Consider the following 19851-nt stretch of genomic DNA (forward strand, 5'->3'; position numbering starts at 1 on the left):
ATTCCAGAAACTTCTAATCCTAAATAGATATTAGCAAAGCAAAATCTGTAGCAACAAGAGGAAAGAATGATGTTACCAGAGACCAGAAAGTGCTGGAATAATAGAGGAGGGAACACTCTCAGGGTTTGTAGTTTTACAGCGACATGGACAACAATGAGATAGAAACAAGGAAAAATGCAAAGAAAAGACTAAGATTCCCCTGCTTCCACCATCTTAGCTGCTGCTGGTGTTTCTCATTGGCTAAGTCCACTCATAGGGACAGAGAAAGGCAGCAAATATATATGAAAGAGTGGGAAAAGTTAAAGAAAATTTATCACAGAACATGACCCTAATTCCTGGTTATATGACGCACTAGGTTGACTATCATTGTATTGCTCAGGCAATCTCTTAACTCACTAGTTCACAGTGAGAAGGAAGATTGATCTTCAAAATAGATCATTGCAATTGAGATAATTTTTGCTTTGGTTATACAGAAGCCCTTATTTTAATCCTATGAAAGTAACGTCCCATAACATAATGTGATGCTGCTATGATGATATTAATTATCATTATTTAGGAACATAGGAACAAAAGTAGAAGATATTTTACATTGTATCTACATGATAAACATATTAGCATATTCTTTCTATAATTTCGAGTGTTTGAGTCAATGTTAATAACCAAATAGTTTTCTCAGTGCTACCATAATGTCTTTGTTCCTCAGCGTATATACAATAAGATTCAATGTTGGGGTCAAAACGGTGTAGAAAAGAGAGATCAGTTTCCCGAGTCTTTCAGACTGATTAGGTTTGGGTTGTAAATAAGTCATAGTAGCTGTTCCATAGAATAAGACTACAACTATCAGGTGAGAAGAACAAGTGGAGAAGGCTTTAGCCCTCCCACTGGCTGATGACAATTTCAGAATGTTGGAGATAATTTTGCCATAGGACACAACAATCAAAAGAAGTGGAACCATAATAAACACTACTGCAGCTACATAGACTGGTATCTCATTTACAAATGTGTCTCCACAAGCAAGCTTGAGTACTAGGGGGATGTCACAGAAGAAATGATTAATTCTGTTAGACCCACAGAAGGGCAGAGAGAAAATCTGACATGTTTGCCCGATTACAGCTGGAACTCCACTGATCCAGGAGGCTGTCACCAGCTGGACACAGATCTTGTGGTTCATGACTAGAGGATAGTGCAGAGGGTCACAAATGGCCACATAGCGGTCATAGGCCATCGCTGCCAGAAGGAGACACTCTGTGACTCCAAGCATAAGGACAAAGCACATTTGTGTAGCACAGGCCAAGAAAGAAATGCTTCCTTTCTGGGTCAAAAGATCCATGAGCAATCTTGGGATAGCTCCCAAGATGACATAACAAATTTCTAGAAAGGAGAAATTGCTAAGAAAAAAATACATGGGGGTCTGGAGAGAGGAGTCAATTCTTGTTATCAGTATTATGATGCTATTGCTCATCAGCATACTCAGAGAGATGACTAAAAACATCCCAAAAAGAATCCATTGGAGATTGGGAATATCAGAACACCCCAAGAGAACAAATTCTGTTTTGTGGTGATATTTGATTCTTCTGTTTTTAATTTGTTCTTCATCTGCAGATATAGTAAATTCAAGATGGTTAATTCACTAGTGTTTTTGAACCACATTTTCCTCTTCTATTAACTGGATGGATACATGAATGTATCTATATAATCTCTTAAACTTTTTCCACTATTACTTTGCTCTGTTTCTAGGAAAAGGGATTTGAAAATTCAGAAATGAACTGATGTGCAATTAAAATCAATCCCAGAAATAAAATCTTAATATATATTTTTCATATTTGGATGTAATGATACCAAATATAATGAGAAGTGTGCATTGTTATTTAGAGTTTATTGTGAAAGAATAATATCTAATTATTATGTCTAATAATATCTAATCACTATTATTTAAAGCGTGGAATTGTGAAACAAGCTTTTTCTATTGTTTTTGTTTGAGTTCTTCTTTTTTTTTCTGTGTTGGTTGACTTACTCCCTCTTCTTTCATTTCAAATCATTTCCCGTAAAGCTTTTGTTTAATTCTTCTTCAAAATGAGTTTTAGGTTCCTCGCATTTATATTCCAATGAGAATCCATTTTCTTAAACCAATCCTTTGTTTTTGAGGGACTAAATATATGCAATGTTATCATTCCACCCTATGTACCTCTCCCATAACTTATGCTAAATATGGAAAGCATTAATCCCATCATGCTCTTCAATAACTTTCCCTATTACCCCCTATACAGTGTATGATAAGTATCAATTAACTTTTAACTCAATCAAGAATGTAACCCATACATCACAATATTTTTTTATCTGTTTCTCTCCAGACCTATATAAGATTTTATGATCCATTGTCATGTAATTCCCTTGCAACCAAATACAATTCCCTACTTCTATGTTCCCTTCGTAATTGTGCCTAATAAAGTCTAACTGATTAAACTGAATTTTTTTTTTTACTTTGGGCATGCAAATGGCTGGAGCATATAAATGAGACTGAAGAAAAACAAACACACACACACACTGTCTTGCTTCACTTCACATTAATGTCATCCGACATCAGGCAGTCAACACTGTTTGACAGTTCCCATTACAGTGTATTAATATTTGTTCTCCAACTTTCCAAAACAAATATTATATGTTTTCCTATCTCATCATATCTACTGTATCTGTCTCTACTTTCTAGTTTCATCAGCTGATATTTTTGCCTTAATACTCTGACAACTAAAACTGAGCAGACAAATATTCTCTCATATTTCTATATTTCCATTTGCACTAGTCTTTGAAATTACTTTAAGTGAATAACTTTTATTATAAATATCATTATTTTAAATATATCTAATTTTATTTTACTTTATAATTAAGAAAGTTAAGAACTATATGAGATATCTTAAGTAGTTCACTCATTTTCAGATAAAAATCTCAGAATTTCATGCTTTTCTGTTTTATTCTCTGTTATCTTGATCCTCAAATTTAGAACTATCCTTATATAAAATAGTCTGACACAATTATAGCTTACCTCTATAGATTGGCATGAAACTATCTGAGTGTAGTTGTTTTTTTAACCTATAAACTTTTTAAGTTCTTTCATGTCAGGAAGTCCCTGTAATTCTTGCTAGCTTCACAATATCCTTGCTAGCTTCAAATATTAGCTGCTCTTAAATAGGACGCAGTCATGCGCACCCGGAGGACATCTTCTCTTGTGTGTCAATTTAATTTTCAGAAGACTGCTTCGTTTTGGGAATCATCCAGTTTTAATTTTTAAAACTACTGTCTCTGTAGATGACCTGTCCTTCTCTTCAGCCTCTTCGTGGCATAAAGTTCCCCCACTATAGGGGAGTCCCCTGGTGGATGGGTGGGGGTCCCTGGTAGGGAAATATCCCCTCATCATCTAGTATTACTTTCAGGAAAAAGTTAAAAATCTTTCTGTCAATTGTATTTCAGACCTATGGCAATTGGTGTTGATTTTTGCCTTCTTTACTTTTATTTCCATAATTCATCCAGATATGGATCATCCACACTTTTAGAAAAATGTGTCATATGTTTTATCACATGAACATGATTTGCTTGGTCTCTTGGTGGGATGCTCTGTTCCTAGATTAACTTTTGTGAAAATTAAAGCATGTAGTGTCTGCTGACAAAAGTCTGGATGTATCATTCATGTTATGATTTCTACTTGGGCATTAGAAAAGTTATCCAGCTGATTGAAAATGTAATTTTAGAAAAGATTGAGACAGAAAAAAGAAAAAAGTAAGAAACTTTCCGGTCAAAATCCTTTTCCCAATTCAACTACTTCCAGGCGGGTATGGAAATAAAATTATCAGGCATGAATTTGCAAGCCCTATAGCCACTTCTACATGTAATTACATTTGTTGTTTCCGGTTATGGAGTTCTTGGACTGTTTGACAATATGTTTCTAGAATTGCATTCCTTTTTGAATTTTAAGCCTGCTTCTCTTTACTACAGCATGCCTCTCCTACATTGCCCCTCTGTATGCTTTACTATGACTGATTCAGTATCTGTGTAGCGGCTTCTTTCATGTTTATCTGCAAATGAGAACTACACTCTTGATTTACCCCAGCTTGTCAGTTACAGGCTGAGACAAATTGAATATCCATCCACCATCAGAGTAGACTGACCTAATCCCTAGCCTATCATTCAGATGGAGAACTGGATATTTCTTTATTCAATTAAATATCTCCATCTCCTGAAAAAAAATCTAAAAACTGAAACAATATCTCAGATGTATCAGTGGCTTCACAAAATAAAGAAACATCTTACACTCATAACACAGTAGTTTTGCAGTCAGTGATTAAGAAACTCTGCTTCCTTTCATCTGAGTCCCACTCATTCCTAGTTCCCCTTTGCAGTTCCTATTTGATCCTCAGCACTCAGAGAGCTGAGAATTAAAGATGGACAGAAAATAAGGAAACAAATGCACTCTTGAAAGCCTCAACACGTAATAGACATATCACTTCTACTCATATGCCATTGTAGAAGCTGATCACGTGGTCTAACATTGACATGAGGGGGCCAGGGAATCTTGTTTACTGTATGTCAAAGAAACAGAAATATATCTGGAGAGCATCAAGCCAGACTCTGTCACAGTCCTCACTCTTGGTCACTAACAGTGTGTTTCTCCTATATGTAAATTTAAATTTCACCTGTTTTTAAATCAAGTTTAAAACACAAAATAGCATGCTGTAACATGTATACCTCTATATTTAAGTTTTAACATGAAATTTACACAGCAGAATAATTTATGGTAAATACTTATGTATTTTAGATTGGCACTATATATAGCCATTTGATCATCAGTAATTCTCATTTTATAAGGTAAAAAGACAGTAACAAATTATCGCCTTAATTCATTTGTATGTTTGGGGTTTTTATTTAGATGGTATTACTTATGTGGTGATATCTATTTAGACAATGAAAGAACTAGCTGGATAAATTAAGGTTATGCCAAAAATAAGCAATCTGAGTAAGTATTATGCTAAAAGAGAGATAGATTTAAAAAAAAAAGCTTCACTCATCATTTAACAGTCCAGTTTGATTGAAAATGAATCCAAATGAGTTGCCAGTATTTTAATGGGAAACATCTGAAGGAAAAAAAGACAAACTTGATATTCTTAGTGGTAACTTCTTGCAAAATAAGCAAATTCTTTCTGTAATTTCAAGTCTTTGAGTCAACATTAACAACCTAGTAGTTTTCTCAGTGCCAAATCGTGATGTCTTTGTTCCTGAGAGTATATATAATAGGATTCACTGTTGGGATCAAAATGGTGTAGAAAAGAGAGAGCCGTTTCCCAGTTCCTTCAGATTGGTTAGGTTTGGGTTATAAATAAGTGATAGTAGCTGTTCCATAGAATAAGACCACAGCTATCAGGTGAGAAGAACAAGTAGAGAAGGCTTTAGCCCTCCCTCTGACTGATGACAATTTCAGAATGTTGGAGATAATTTTGCCATAGGACACAGCAATCAAAAGAAATGGAACCATGATAAATACTACTGCAACTGCATAGACTGCTATCTCATTCGTAAATGTGTCTCCACAAGCTAGCTTGAGTATTGGGGGGATGGCACAGAAGAAATGATTAATTTTGCTAGACCCACAAAAGGGCAGAGGGAAAACCTGACACGTTTGTCCGATTACAGCTGGAACTCCACTGATCCAGGAGGCAGCCACTAGCTGGACACAGACCTTGTGGTTCATGACTAGAGGATAGTGCAGAGGGTCACAAATGGCCACATAGCGGTCATAGGCCATCGCTGTCAGAAGGAAACCCTCTGAGCCTCCAAGCATAAGGACAAAACACATTTGTGTAGCACAGGCCAAGAAAGAAATGTTTCCTTTCTGGGTCAAAAGGTCCATGAGCATTCTTGGAATAGTGACTGTGACATAACAGATTTCCAAAAAGGAAAAATTGCTAAGAAAAAAATACATGGGCGTCTGGAGAGCAGAGTCAATTCTTGTTATCAGTATTATGATGCTATTGCTCATCAGGATACTCAGATAGATGACTAAAAACATCCCGAAAAGGATCCATTGGAGATTGGGAATATCAGAAAATCCCAAGAGAACAAATTCTGTCTTTGTGGTGATATTAGGTTCTTCTGTTTTTAATTTGTTCTTCATCTGCAGATATAGCAAATTCAAGATGGTTAATTCACTAATGTTTTTGAACCACATTTTCCTCTTCTATTAACTGGATAGATACATGAATGTATCTATATAATCTCTTAAATTTTTTCCACCATTACTTTGCTCTGTTTCTAGGAAAAAAGATTTGAAAATTCAGAAATGAACCGATGTGCAATTAAAATCAATCCCAGAAATAAAATCTTAATATACATTTTTTATACTTGGATGTAATGATGCCAAATATAATGAGAAGTGTGCACTGTTATTTAGAGTTTATTAAGCAAGAATAATATCTAATTATTATGTCTAATAATATCTAATCACTCTATTATTAAGTGTGGAATTGTGAAACAGGCTTCTTCTATTGTTTTTGTCTGGGTTCATCATTTTTTTTTCTGTGTTGGTTGACTTATTCCATCTTCTTTCATTTCAAATCTTTTCCCATAAAGCTTTTGTTTAATTCTTCTTCAAAATGAATTTTAGTTTCTCCCATTTATATTCCAAGGAGAATCCATCTTCTTAAACCAATCATTTGTTTTTGAGGGAATAAATACATGCAATGTTATCATTCCACCCTATGTACCTCTCCCATCACTTATACTAAATATGGAAAGCATTAATCCCATCATGCTCTTCAATAACTTTCCCTTTTACCCCCTTGACAGTGTATGATAAGTATCAATTAATTTTTAACTCAATCAAGAATGTGACCCATACATCACAATATTTTTTTCACGTTTCTCTCAATACCTAAGATTTTATGTTCCATTGTGGTATAATTCCCTTGCAACAAAATACAATTCCCTACTTCTATTTTCCCTTCGTAATTGTGCCTAATAAAGTGTAACTTTGATTAAACTCAATTATTATTTACTTTGGGCATGCAAATTGTGATAGCATATGCATGGGACTGAAGAAAAACAAATACACACACATTACACACTGTTTTGCTTCACTTCATGTTAATGTAATCCAATATCGGGCAGTCAACACTGTTTGACAGTTCCCGTTTTATTAATATTTGTTCTTTATTAATATTTGTTCTCCAACTTTCCAAAACAAATATTAATGTGTTTTCCTATCTCATCATATCTACTGTATCTGTTTCCACCTTCTAACCTCATCAGCTGATATTTTTGCCTTAATACTCTGACAACCAAAACTAAGCAAATATCCTCTCATATTTCCATTTTTCCATTTGTACTAGTTTTCAAAATTACTTTAAGTCAATAATTTTTATTATAAATATCATTATTTTAAATATATCTAATTTTATTTTACTTTATAATTAAGAAAGTTAAGAACTATATGAGATATCTTAAGTAGTTCAATCATTTTCAGATAAAAATCTCAGAATTTCATGCTTTTCTGTTTTATTCTCTGTTATCTTGATCCTCAAATTTGGAACTATCCTTATATAAAATAGTCTGACACAATTATAGCTTACCTTTATAGATTGGCATGAAACTATCTGAGTGTAGGTGGTTTTTTAACCTATAAACTTTTTAAGTTCTTTCATGTCAGGAAGTCCCTGTAATTCTTGCTAGCTTCACAATATCCTTGCTAGCTTCAAATATTAGCTGCTCTTAAATAGGAAGCAGTCATGTGCACCTGGAGGACATTTTCTCTTGTGTATCAATTTAATTTCCAGAAGACTGCTTCATTTTGGGAATCATCCAGTTTTAATTTTTAAAACTACTGTCTCTGTAGATGACCTGTCCTTCTCTTCAGCCTCTTCGTGGCATAAAGTTCCCCCACTATAGGGGAGTCCCCCGGTGGATGGGTGGGGATCCCTGGTGGGGAAATATCCCCTGATCATCTAGTATTACTTTCAGGAAAAAGTTAAAAATCTTTCTATCCATTGTATTTCGGACCTATAGCAATTGGTGTTGATTTTTGCCTTCTTTACTTTTATTTCCATAATTCATCCAGATATGGATCATCCACACTTTAGAAAAATGTGTCACATGTTTCATCACATGAACATGATTTGCTTGGTCTCTTGGTGGGATGCTCTGTTCCTAGATTAACTTTTGTTAAAATTAAAGCATATAATGTCTGCTGACAAAAGTCTCGATGTTTCATTCGTGTTATGATGTCTACTTGGGCATCAGAGAAGTTATCTAGCTGATTGAAAATGTAATTTTAGAAAAGATTATTTGAGACAGAAAAAAGAAAAAAGTAAGAAACTTTCCGGTCAAAATCCTTTTCCCAATTCAACTACTTCCAGGCGGGTATGGAAATAAAATTATCAGGCATGAAGTTGCAAGCCCTATAGCCACTTCTACGTGTAATTACATTTGTTGTTTCCTATTATGGAGTTCTTTGACCGTTTGACAATGTGTTTCTAAAATTGCATTCCTTTTTGAATTTTAAGCCTGCTTCTCCTTACTACAGCATGCCTCTCCTACATTGCCCCTCTGTATGCTTTACTATGACTGATTCAATATCTGTGTAGGGGCTTCTTTCATGTTTATCTACAAATGAGAACTACACTCTTGATTTACCTCAGCTTGTCAGTTGCAGGCTGAGACAAATTGAATATCCATCCACCATCAGAGTAGACCAACCTAATCCCTAGCCTATCATTCAGATGGAGAACTGGATATTTCTTTATTCAATTAAATATCTCCATCTCCTGAAAAAAAATCTAAAAACTGAAACAACATCTCAGATGTATCAGTGGCTTCACAAAATAAAGAAACATCTTACACTCATAACACAGTAGTTTTGCAGTCAGTGATTAAGAAACTCTTCTTCCTTTCATCTGAGTCCCACTCATTCCTAGTTCCCCTTTGCAGTTCCCTATTTGATCTTCAGCACTCAGAGAGCTGAGAATTAAAGACGGACAGAAAATAAGGAAACAAATGCACTCTTGAAAGCCTCAACACGTAATAGACATATCACTTCTACCCATATGCCATTGTAGAAGCTGATCACGTGGTCTAACATTGACATGAGGGGGCCAGGGAATCTTGTTTACCGTATGTCAAAGAAACAGAAATATATCTGGAGAGCATCAAGCCAAACTCTGTCACAGTCCTCACTCTTGGTCACTAACAGTGTGTTTCTCCTATATGTAAATTTAAATTTCACCTGTTTTTAAATCAAGTTTAAAACACAAAATAGCATGCTGTAACATGTATACCTTTATATTTAAGTTTTAACATGAAATTTACACAGCAGAATAATTTATGGTAAATACTTATGTATTTTAGATTGGCACTATATATAGCCATTTGATCATCAGTAATTCTCATTTTATAAGGTAAAAAGACAGTAACAAATTATCGCCTTAATTCATTTGTATGTTTGGGGTTTTTATTTAGATGGTATTACTTATGTGGTGATATCTATTTAGACAATGAAAGAACTAGCTGGGTAAATTAAGGTTATACCAAAAATAAGCAATCTGAGCAAGTATTATGCTAAAAGAGAGAGAGATGGAAAAAAAAAAAAAAAGCTTCACTCATCATTTACCAGTCCAGTATGATTGAAAATGAATCCAAATGAGTTGCCAGTATTTTAATGGGAAACATCTGAAGGAAAAAAAGACAAACTTGATATTCTTAGTGGTAACTTCTTGCAATTTGTTTGTTTGGGCACTATAATGATTCTCTCTTTTCAAGTGTCATCATGCTCAACTGGAAAGACTTGGCAAAATAACGCAACGAATATCCCTAGCATCTTAATTTTAATTTCTATTGCTGTTCTCCACAAAAATAATTAATAGTTCAGGCAAGAAATCTTGGAGAATAGGTGATTCCATATTGTGGCAAAATAGTTAACTCTACATCATATTATTTCTCTGAAAATGCAAAGATGCATTCATAGTTTTTGCATTAGTAAAGAATAAGGTATGAAACTCTGGGGATGTCACTATTATGATTCTGCCCTACAGTCAAAGCTTTTCTACAGAGACTCAGGAAAACAGGTGGAGAAGCAGAACAGAGAGATGAAAAAACAATCCTGACCTTGTTCAGATAACTGATTCCAATTTCTCCTAAGGGCTGTCTCCATCTCTGCTCGTTTACGGGGTGGAAACAGTTAAAAGATTCATTACCACACCTGAAATCCTCTACAATATCTTTGTGTGAAGGCTCTATTCTTAGTCTGTCCTTATATTAATCATAGGTTAATTTTTAAATCAGAAAGAGGTAACATCAATGTGTCAAATGGATAAAGCTTGTGAAAATATAAGCTAGAATCATTAGAAATTATTCTCCAGAGGCTTACCATACCTTACTCTATATTAGCTGATGTCTTTTGGAAAAAAAAAAAAAAAGTACCATGATAGCTAAATAAATGGGAAAGAAACAAGGATGATTATAATGACTTGTAGGGAAATAGTATTGGGACATCAATTATTAAATAAGAGATAATTTTTAAGTAAAACAGTCCTTAATCACCAGTGAATTTGTTGGGGACAGTAGACTAGTCTGCTAAATGTGAGATTTGATGAAAAATTAGTTTCTTATTGGCAACACAACCACCGTGACTATATCAGAAAGTCCATCATAAAACAACAAGTTCAGGAATGAGTCAAGACGATGGGTGTTCACAGTTAGTTCATCCATCCATCAGTTGATGGACATTTGGATTATTTCCAGTTTTGGAATAGAGTGAGTAAGTCTGTTATAGATACTGGTATGCAGGTAATTGTGTGGACATATGTTTCCTTCCTGTCTTGGGTAAATAACTCGGAGTGAAATTGCTGGGTCACGTGGTCATTGTGTGTTTCACTTCATAGGAAACTATCAGACTGCTTTCTAAAGTGGCTACACCATTGTGTTGTCTGCCAGCAGTGAATGAGAGCTCCAGTTGCTCTGTACCCTTGTCAGCACTTGCTATTGTCATTTATTACCATACTTGAAACATTCTCGTCATTCTGATAGGTGTATGGGATCACATCGTGGTTTTAACTTGTATTTCCCTAATCACAAAAATGGTATTGAACAGATTGTTCATGCACTGGGTTGCCATCTGTGTATCTTCTCTGGTGGAGTATCTGTTCAAGGTTATGTCCATTATTTTATTGTTTATCCTTTCTTTTTTTTCATATTATTGAGTTTTTAGAGTTCTTTTTATATTCTGGATACATGTTCTTCATTGGACAGCTGTTTAGCAAATATTTGGTACAAGTCTGTGGCTGGTTTCTTCATTCCCTCAACACTGTCTTTCACAAAGCAGAAGAATTAATTGTGATGAAAAACATTTTACAATTTTTCTCCTATGATTCATGCATTTTGTGTTTTACATAAAAATTTGTGACTAACTCATGGTCACACAAATGCTGTCTTATGTTTCTCTAGAAATGTTATAGTATTAGGTCCTATGTTAAGGTTTAAGATTCATTTTGAGACAAGGTTTATATATGGTGCAAAGAATGAGTCAATGTCTCTCTTTTGTGGCATAAGGCTGTTCTACATATTCAATGTCATTTTTAAAAAAAGACTATCCTTCCATGGATTTTCCTTAGCTATTTTGTGAAAAATCCATTGAGTATATCATGTGAATTTATTTCTGAAAATTATATTTTGTTCCATAGGTTTAGATGGCTATCTTTTCACCAAGGCCACACTCTGTTGCCTGTTATAACTTGGTGGCCAATCTTGAAATAAAATTATATGAATCCTTCAACCCTATTCTTCTTTTTCATAACTGGTTTGACTACTTTAGTTCCTTTGCATTTTCATAGAAATTGTAGAATAACTTTATCAATTTCTGCAAAAATGCCTCTTTAATTTTAATTAGGGTTACTTTGAATAGGTACATCATTTGAGATTGCGTTTACGTGATAGGTACTTTGTTCGCAATTGGGCTATCTACAAATATCATTTTTCTTTCCTTCCTCCCTTACTCCTTTCTTTCCTTCTTTTCTTCTATTCTTTCTTTCTTTCCTTTGTCTTTTTCTTAACATTCAGATTCCATGGCCAACATTGCCCAACTACTAATTTAGAATCTCAGCGTTTAGGGCTCAGGCATCTATTTTTCACAATTTTTTGAAAAATTCTTTAAGTACATCACCAGGTACTAATCTATAGATTAGTATGTGGAATCCCCAAGAAAAGACAAGACCCTACTACTCCAAAAGCCTGACCTTGATCTCCCCCAGATCTCTAATACTAATGTTCTTTTACATCAAATGTTATAGTTATCTGTATATTGTCCCATCTCCCTTGTCAATACTTCCTATTTATGTGTTCATATCTTATCTCCTCTATTAAACTCTCAGTGAGCTTAACTGTATCTCTCACACTTAGAACTGTAGCACTTTAGCAGTTATAGTAATATTTATTAAGTGATTATGAATTCTATCATAGGTTATGCTTTCTTATTATTTCATTATGTACGTGTTTACTGGATTTTGAGAGAAGTAAACAGATTATTTTCCCAGGTAGAGAACACTGGATTTCAGAGAATTTAAGTCATGAATCCGATGGCACATAGTTATTTAGTATCAGAGCTGGGACTATGTTCGTATCATTAGATTTCTTTTCCACTTCTATGCGTATTCCTTTTCCACTGAGGGATCATTATATACTAGAGACCAAAGTTCATTCACGTAATCATTTATTATTATATGGTTCATTGCTCCAGGACCTTTCACTTGTTTACTGTGGAAAAAAAACAAAATCATCTTGTTTCTTTTCTTTCCCAGAAGACGATTAGTGTGTTTCCGCCTTGAAACATCCCTGCATACTTCAAGAAGAGCTGGAGAACCTGGTATAAGGGTCCAAATGCTTAAGATTCATAGCACACCTTAATTGAGTGAGCAGTTCATTTCCACAGGTAAGAGGAAAGTGTTTTATCACTTTCAAAATATTTTAGAAGCTATACCTTGAATGTAAAACTACATTCTATGTTTTGACATTTGAATTTGAGAGAGACATTTCTAGTTATTTCAGAATTGAATTAAAAATTAAATCAGGGAACTCCAGGGAACATAGGAGGGCAAATAGGAAAGACTCTCAAAACATTTAGGTCAATAGAGCTCTAAGTTGGAAATTTGCTTTAATTTCTTTGATGGAAGATAATAGTCAGAATAAGGATAGTAGAAATAAATGACTATATTTAAAATTTAGAAAAATTATTAAATGGAGAGAAAATTATCTATCAACCAGCCACTGGGTATATGCTATTGGGGGATCATAACTTTTTTTCTCATGGAAAGATACAAATGAATTTTAAATGTATTTTATTATTTAGCTAATTTACCTAGAAACTACAAATTTTTTTTTTTTTTTTTAATATCATGGTACTTAAGCTTGATGGGTTTATAAAAGAATTCTGGTACATGAGGATGTTATTTTGCATTATGTCTAGGGGACAACATTTCCAGAATTATGGCATGTCAAAATGAGTCTGCAGTATGGTCAAGTGTAAATAGTTTAATGTGTGGCAACACAGAAACCTATATTGAATCCTTGTTCTACTAGAGATTTATTGTGTGAGCTTGGTCAACTTATAGGTCTAGCTGGTCCTCAGTTTTCTCGTCTACAAATGGATGCTGAGTGATTTAGTTTGCAGGTTTCTGTATAGATTACATAAGATAACATACACAAAATTTCTACCCTATAGTAGCCACTTAACGACATGTGGTAGCTGCTGTCTCAGCTTTCCTTCTTCTCAAGACTAGTGTTTGTAGTACTGTCCTCATGAGGGTTGAGGAACTGATTTTAGTTTTCCGGAATGATCATGTTTTTTTAAAAATTTGCGATCTATATTTTTATCTTTCTAGTCTCTATCTCTTAACGTGAAATCAACTAAATGTAAACACAATCAGTTCCAGTTTCCTTAAATATTAGTTGACAGAAATACCTGTCTAAAGAACACCTTGGATGAAAGAAATAAACCCCATACGTTTTGTCTATCCTTTCTCGATGAACTAAGGTGAGGTGGATAATTGCTCTAATGGATTGGGAATAAAACATATCCCCATTCATAAACCACCTTCTTGCCCTACAGACAAGATCAGAGATATTGAGGGTTAAGAGAAATTTATGAACCAAATTATCGGGGGAATTTAAGAAAACACACTATTATTTTACTGATACGCCAAAGTCGGAATATAATGACAAAGAAGCATTTTTAAGGTGCCTGATAACATTTAGTATTGGGATTCATTGGGCTTAATCTCATGAGAATTGCATTTTAATGTATATTGTCATATAACAAACATATGTACATTTAACATAAGAAATACTTAGCTTCTGGTTTGGAGCCAGTTCACTGCTCAATGCTTAGAGGAAAAATTACAGCTACCTATTTATTTTGTTGTAGTTAAATAAAATTTGAATGTCTTATTTCAATCATTTGCACTCGTCGCATAAAACGAACACTTAAAATTTAATACAAAGTATTTTAATGCGTCTCATAAATAAGCACTCTGAAATCACACCATGTTCATGTAGTGCCCAAGATATGCCTGAAAATTTGGATAATCTTAGTTATTGTTTGGTTTGGAAGAATAAAGTTACTTTTCCAAGGTTACACTGTCAACAGGTGCTAGATCTGAGATTTTAATGCAGGGCTTTAGCTTCTAAATATAATATACTTAATCTTTCACAGTTGTCTGATCTCAAGTACATTGATTAAGTAACGGTTAGATTTGTAATGTAGATGAAATCTCCCCTGCGTATGTCAGTTAACATGTATTTTGCAATGAATTCTTTTAGTAGACCACCTATTGGTGCCTTTCCCAAAATTTGCTTGCATCATGTTATGTCTTTTCACTGTGCTTCTTCCTCTCTGCCCAGTTCCTGTTTGGTCTCTGACTCAATTTAATAAATATTTTTGCTTGTATTCTGTGTGTTCTCGAAAGAGAGAGAGGAAAGAAAGAGAAAGGGAGAGATGGAGGAAGAAAGAGAAAAAATGAGGAAATTTGTAAACATAAATGTAGTTTTCGTGATGCCTAAACTATACATCAATATTTTATGTTAACAATTGTGGATTTATGTTATTTTATTAACAGAACCATTCAAACTAAGCTAGAATTATTATAATTCAGTTGGGAGTGTGAGTTATGGTGAATAATGTGTGAGTTGTCTGAATTAAAATAAATATCAATATTTAGCTTAATTATATTTTTTTACTCTCGAGTTCTATAAGGATTAAATGAGGCTTTTTCTTCATAATCCCACTCTTAAAAAGCTATTTAATCAATGTATTAGGAAAATCTGTCACATAAAACTGGGAGAACATCCTGGGAAAAGAAGACACGTGACTTTCTTTTCCTTCTAACGATAGTTTGCTCATTCTCTTCTTGCTGTATGGTCGTCTCAATATGACAAAAATGTAGTGTGTTCCATGTTAGGAATATAAATCATCTGTAGGTCACTGAATTCAGTCAGGCCTGCACACGGCACATTTTTCATTCCTTTAAATACATTTTGATCTATGACAAGCTGAAGGAAACACACGGGTCACCATGCTGAAACCCTGCTCCTAAATATAATAGACACAATATTTAAATATGTTTCAATGGTAGAGGCTTTCTGTCCAGATACAGGTGACTCTTTAACTTTTTGTTTATCATGCAATTTCCTTTCTTTATACTCTACTGACAGAGAAACAGTTTGACAACATGGAGAAATATTCCAGAAATAAAACACAATACTGTGATTTAAATAATGATTTTATTCTGTTAGCGATAGTGTCTATAATAAACATGTCATCTATTATTAGGTGATATTTATTTTATAGAAATTTAGAAACTTCTTAAAAAACTATAATATATTAAAAGAATGGCCATGATTGATTTTGACAGAAATATTTCTCAAAAATACACCCAAGGACTTTGCAGGGATAAAGAGTATATGTATAGAGAAAAATTTTACATTGGTATTTGCTTAAAATTTGAAAAAGATTAGTAGGATAATAACTTGTGGAGGACAAAATGGTCACAGTGTTATGTGTTTCAAAGAAAGAAAACTGAAAAACAAAACAAAACAAAACACCATGCTCTGTCTTTGTTTGCAAACAAGTTGTATCTACCTCCAGAATAACATTTATTGTTCTGTTCACCACTGTTCTAGAAGTCCTAACAAAATGGGAAAATAGCCAGAAAAGACATCAAACGGTTTGGTTGGAGAAGACAGCTTCGTACAACAAGTTGAAAAGTAAGTTTAACTCATTGCATTTTCTAGCCATCCGGGACTATTTTAAGATTTAAATAATTTTCACACTGATTTTATAATTTATTTCAACCCAATCTTGTGAGGTAAGTGTATTTGCTCCCATTTTATTATTTATGCACATTAAGGAGAGGCATTTCATGCACACTGTGAAAATCTAGGGTTAGTACTCAGATGTGTAATACTTTCTATGATAATACTTTCTGATTTAAAAATTTGTATATCCATTTGTCTTGGTGAATTTTAAGATGATGTAATAGGAAGACAGGAGGGAGTAAATTTAACAGAAAATAAACTAAAAATTAAACCAAGTAAATTGGCTTTTTTTAGCATGACAGACTTAACCAAACACCTGAATGAAATAATTTCTTTACTTATTTATACAGGGTAACGCATCCACGTGGACCCAACTTCTTCCTCACTGTCTATTCCCTCACTGCCAAGGATTCCAACAGGCCCTCTCAGAAGCAAACATGAGGACAAAATTGGGTGGGTTCTATTTGCAAAAAGATCACATTTAGAACATATAAATAACTGAAATGTCGGGGTTGCCATCAGATGCAGATTTATACACGGTCCACGTGAAGAATGTGAGTGAAGTGACCGTGTTTATATTGATGGGCTTCATAGGCGATTTTGAGGTGCAAGTCTTCCTATGTTTGCTCTTTCTAGCAATCTATCTTTTCACTCTGGTAGGAAATTTGGGACTGGTTGTATTGGTCGTTGGGGATTCCCGGCTGCACAACCCTACGTACTATTTTCTGAGTGTGTTATCATTCCTGGATGCCTGCCATTCTTCAGTTGTCACTCCAAAATTGTTAATCAATTTCTTAGCAGAGAATAAAACTATTTCATTCCTTGGATGTGCAGCACAGATGTTTTTCTATGTTACATTTGGGACCACAGAATGCTTTCTCCTGGCTGCAATGGCATATGATCGCTATGTAGCAATCTACAACCCTCTGCTGTATTCAGTCAACATGTCACCCAGGGTCTATGTGCCACTCATCATTGTTTCCTATCTTTGTGGCATTTTGAACGCTTCGGTGCACACAGGGGCGGCATTTACTCTATCCTTCTGTGCATCCAATGAAATTAGATGTTTTTTTTGTGACATCCCTCCTGTCCTCGCCATTTCTTGTTCTGACACAAACAAAAACCATCTCTAGTCTTCTACTTTACGGGCGTTATTGAGATAGTCACTAGCTTGATTGTCCTGGTCTCCTATGGTTTCATTCTGGTGGCTGTTCTAAGGATGCATTCTGCTGAAGGGAGACGAAAAGTCTTTTCTACATATGGCTCTCACCTAACTGGAGTGTCACTTTACTATGGAACAGTCTTCTCCATGTATGTGAGACCAAGTTCCAGCTACTCTTTGGACCGGGATATGACAGTGTCGGTTTTTTACAGCATTGTCATCCCCATGCTGAATCCCATCATCTACAGTTTAAGGAACAAAGATGTAAAGGAGGCAGTGAAGAGAGTGTTTGGGAAAAATTGGTTTACCAATAAAGTATACTCTTCACACTAAACGTTAAATTGAAACCAATTAAGATTAGTGTTCATTGTCTCCATATCAAAACGTTATGAATAAAGTGTTTTTTTTAGTTTCATAGTTTCTTTCTGTTCTTCTCAGAAATTTTTAAATAAAGATCATAGTCAACCCAATATCTATGCAGTCTTCACACATGCAGAAAACTGTCATCCATCTGCTTCTTAGTTTATATATATATGCACACATACATACATATATATGCTGACACTGATTGTGTTATTTTGCTACGGCTGCCACAAAAGAATACCAAAGACTGAATTGCTAAAACAACAGAAATTTATTTTCTCTCTTCTGGATCCTAGGCTTTTAGATCAAGGTCTTGACCAGGTTGACTTCTTCTGAAGGCTTTCTCTCCCTGGCTTGCAGATGACCATCTTCTCCTTATGTCTTCTGGTGATCTGTTCTCTCTGAATATTCACATCATGATCTCCTCCTCTTATAAGGTCAACAGTCATATTGGATTAAGGCTCACCTTAAATGCCTAATTTTAAGATAATTATCTCCTCAAAGACTCTATCTCCAAATACAGTTAGATTCTGTGGTGCTGGAGGTTAAGATTTCAACACACAAATATTGATTTATTTACACATATGCACACAGGCATATATGTATGTTACCTTTACATTAAATTGTAAGTATTATCTTTCATCTCCACATCACTCAAATTGGACGGGCTCCCATAGTTGAAATCATAAGTAGCTTTATATCTGCCTAGCTTGAGCAAATACCACCTAACCGATAACAAACCACAGCTCACATAATCCCAATCCATTCTCCATGGGGTCATTGGCATCTGACGCCAGTTCAAAGCACTCTGCTCCATCCTTAGATTAATGCGTCGGCAGCAATCTAATTCCAAACTGTGGTTCAAGGACCACAGAGAATGTGTTCAAATTCCTGGTGTCCATTATCATGTTGTTTGTGATGGTGCGTTTCTCCTCCTTTTATTATTTCATTATTTCATCCAGAGTATGGACATTAAATCCATTCTTTTTCACAGACACTAGGCATTAGCTTTTGTCAGGATTATACTTAAACTCAAGAGTAACAAAATACAAGCACATCAGAGAATAAGGTACGACTGGTTGGCAGATTGGCCTCTTTCCACAACTAAGCCCTGGCCATATTTATGGGTTTCCCTACGGGGCTTAGGCTCTGTTACTTTTCTTGACTCCTACCCCTCAGTGTCCAGGCCTATGGACCAAGGCACAGAAGAGAGGCTTTACTATGCACCTGTTTAGCCCTGTCTCCAACAGACCTTATTTGCATTGCAAGACATGTCTTCTTCAAAGTTTATTGTAAGTGGTAGTGCTTTTTTCTTCTTTACTTTCTTTCATCATCATCAATTATTGTTATTATTATTATATTTTGCAAAAACCTGTGTAGTACCAACAGAACAGTCTCCTAGAAAACAGAGTACAACCTTAGGAAATTTCCCTAAAATGCGATTATTAAGTTTAAGTAACACCTCAGCATTACACACACAAAGTTCCTCTTACCACAATAAATTCCCCCCACAATTTTTCTGCATTTCCTTTCCCATGTTTGGAAGGCTTTGTGATACCGAACCTCTTAATCTCAAATTCATGTGCCCGATGCCCAGCAAGCCAAACACTGAGACATCTGTGCTTGGAGATGAGAAAGGTTTATTAAAATTGGCTAAAACGAGTAGGTGGGAGCCTGGGTCGGCTCAAATCCACCTCCCCTAGAACAGAAAGCAGGGGGGGTTTATAGAGCTAAGGGGTGTGGCAGGAAGGACTTTAGGGAAACAAAGGGGTCACTCCTGATAAGCCTCTGGGCAATCTGACTTCGGGGCATCACTGGCTGCTGAGGGCCGGCCTTCCTGTGATCGCAACCTCCCTGAAGGCATTCTCTTTCTCCTGCAAAACAAGCTCACATATCCTCGAGACCCCTTAGTCACCCCACAAGTTAAACAGGAAAAACAGCAAATTGGTTTAATACCTAAAGTACCCCTCAGATAGCCGGCTTCATTT

General features: G+C 35.0%; 3 pseudogenes; 1 reads left to right on the forward strand and 2 right to left on the reverse strand.

Moving 5' to 3' along the window:
- Positions 1–652: 652 nt before the first annotated feature.
- Positions 653–1650, reverse strand: LOC131395406 (olfactory receptor 10AG1-like; annotated as a pseudogene).
- A 3566-nt stretch (positions 1651–5216) lies between these two features.
- LOC131395407 (olfactory receptor 10AG1-like) lies at positions 5217–6160 on the reverse strand (annotated as a pseudogene).
- A 10586-nt stretch (positions 6161–16746) lies between these two features.
- Positions 16747–17833, forward strand: LOC131395730 (olfactory receptor 5T1-like; annotated as a pseudogene).
- The last annotated feature ends 2018 nt before the right edge of the window (positions 17834–19851 follow it).

The sequence above is a fragment of the Diceros bicornis genome, chromosome 31 (genome assembly GCF_020826845.1).
Source record: "Diceros bicornis minor isolate mBicDic1 chromosome 31, mDicBic1.mat.cur, whole genome shotgun sequence".
NCBI classification, from domain to species: Eukaryota; Metazoa; Chordata; class Mammalia; order Perissodactyla; family Rhinocerotidae; genus Diceros; species Diceros bicornis.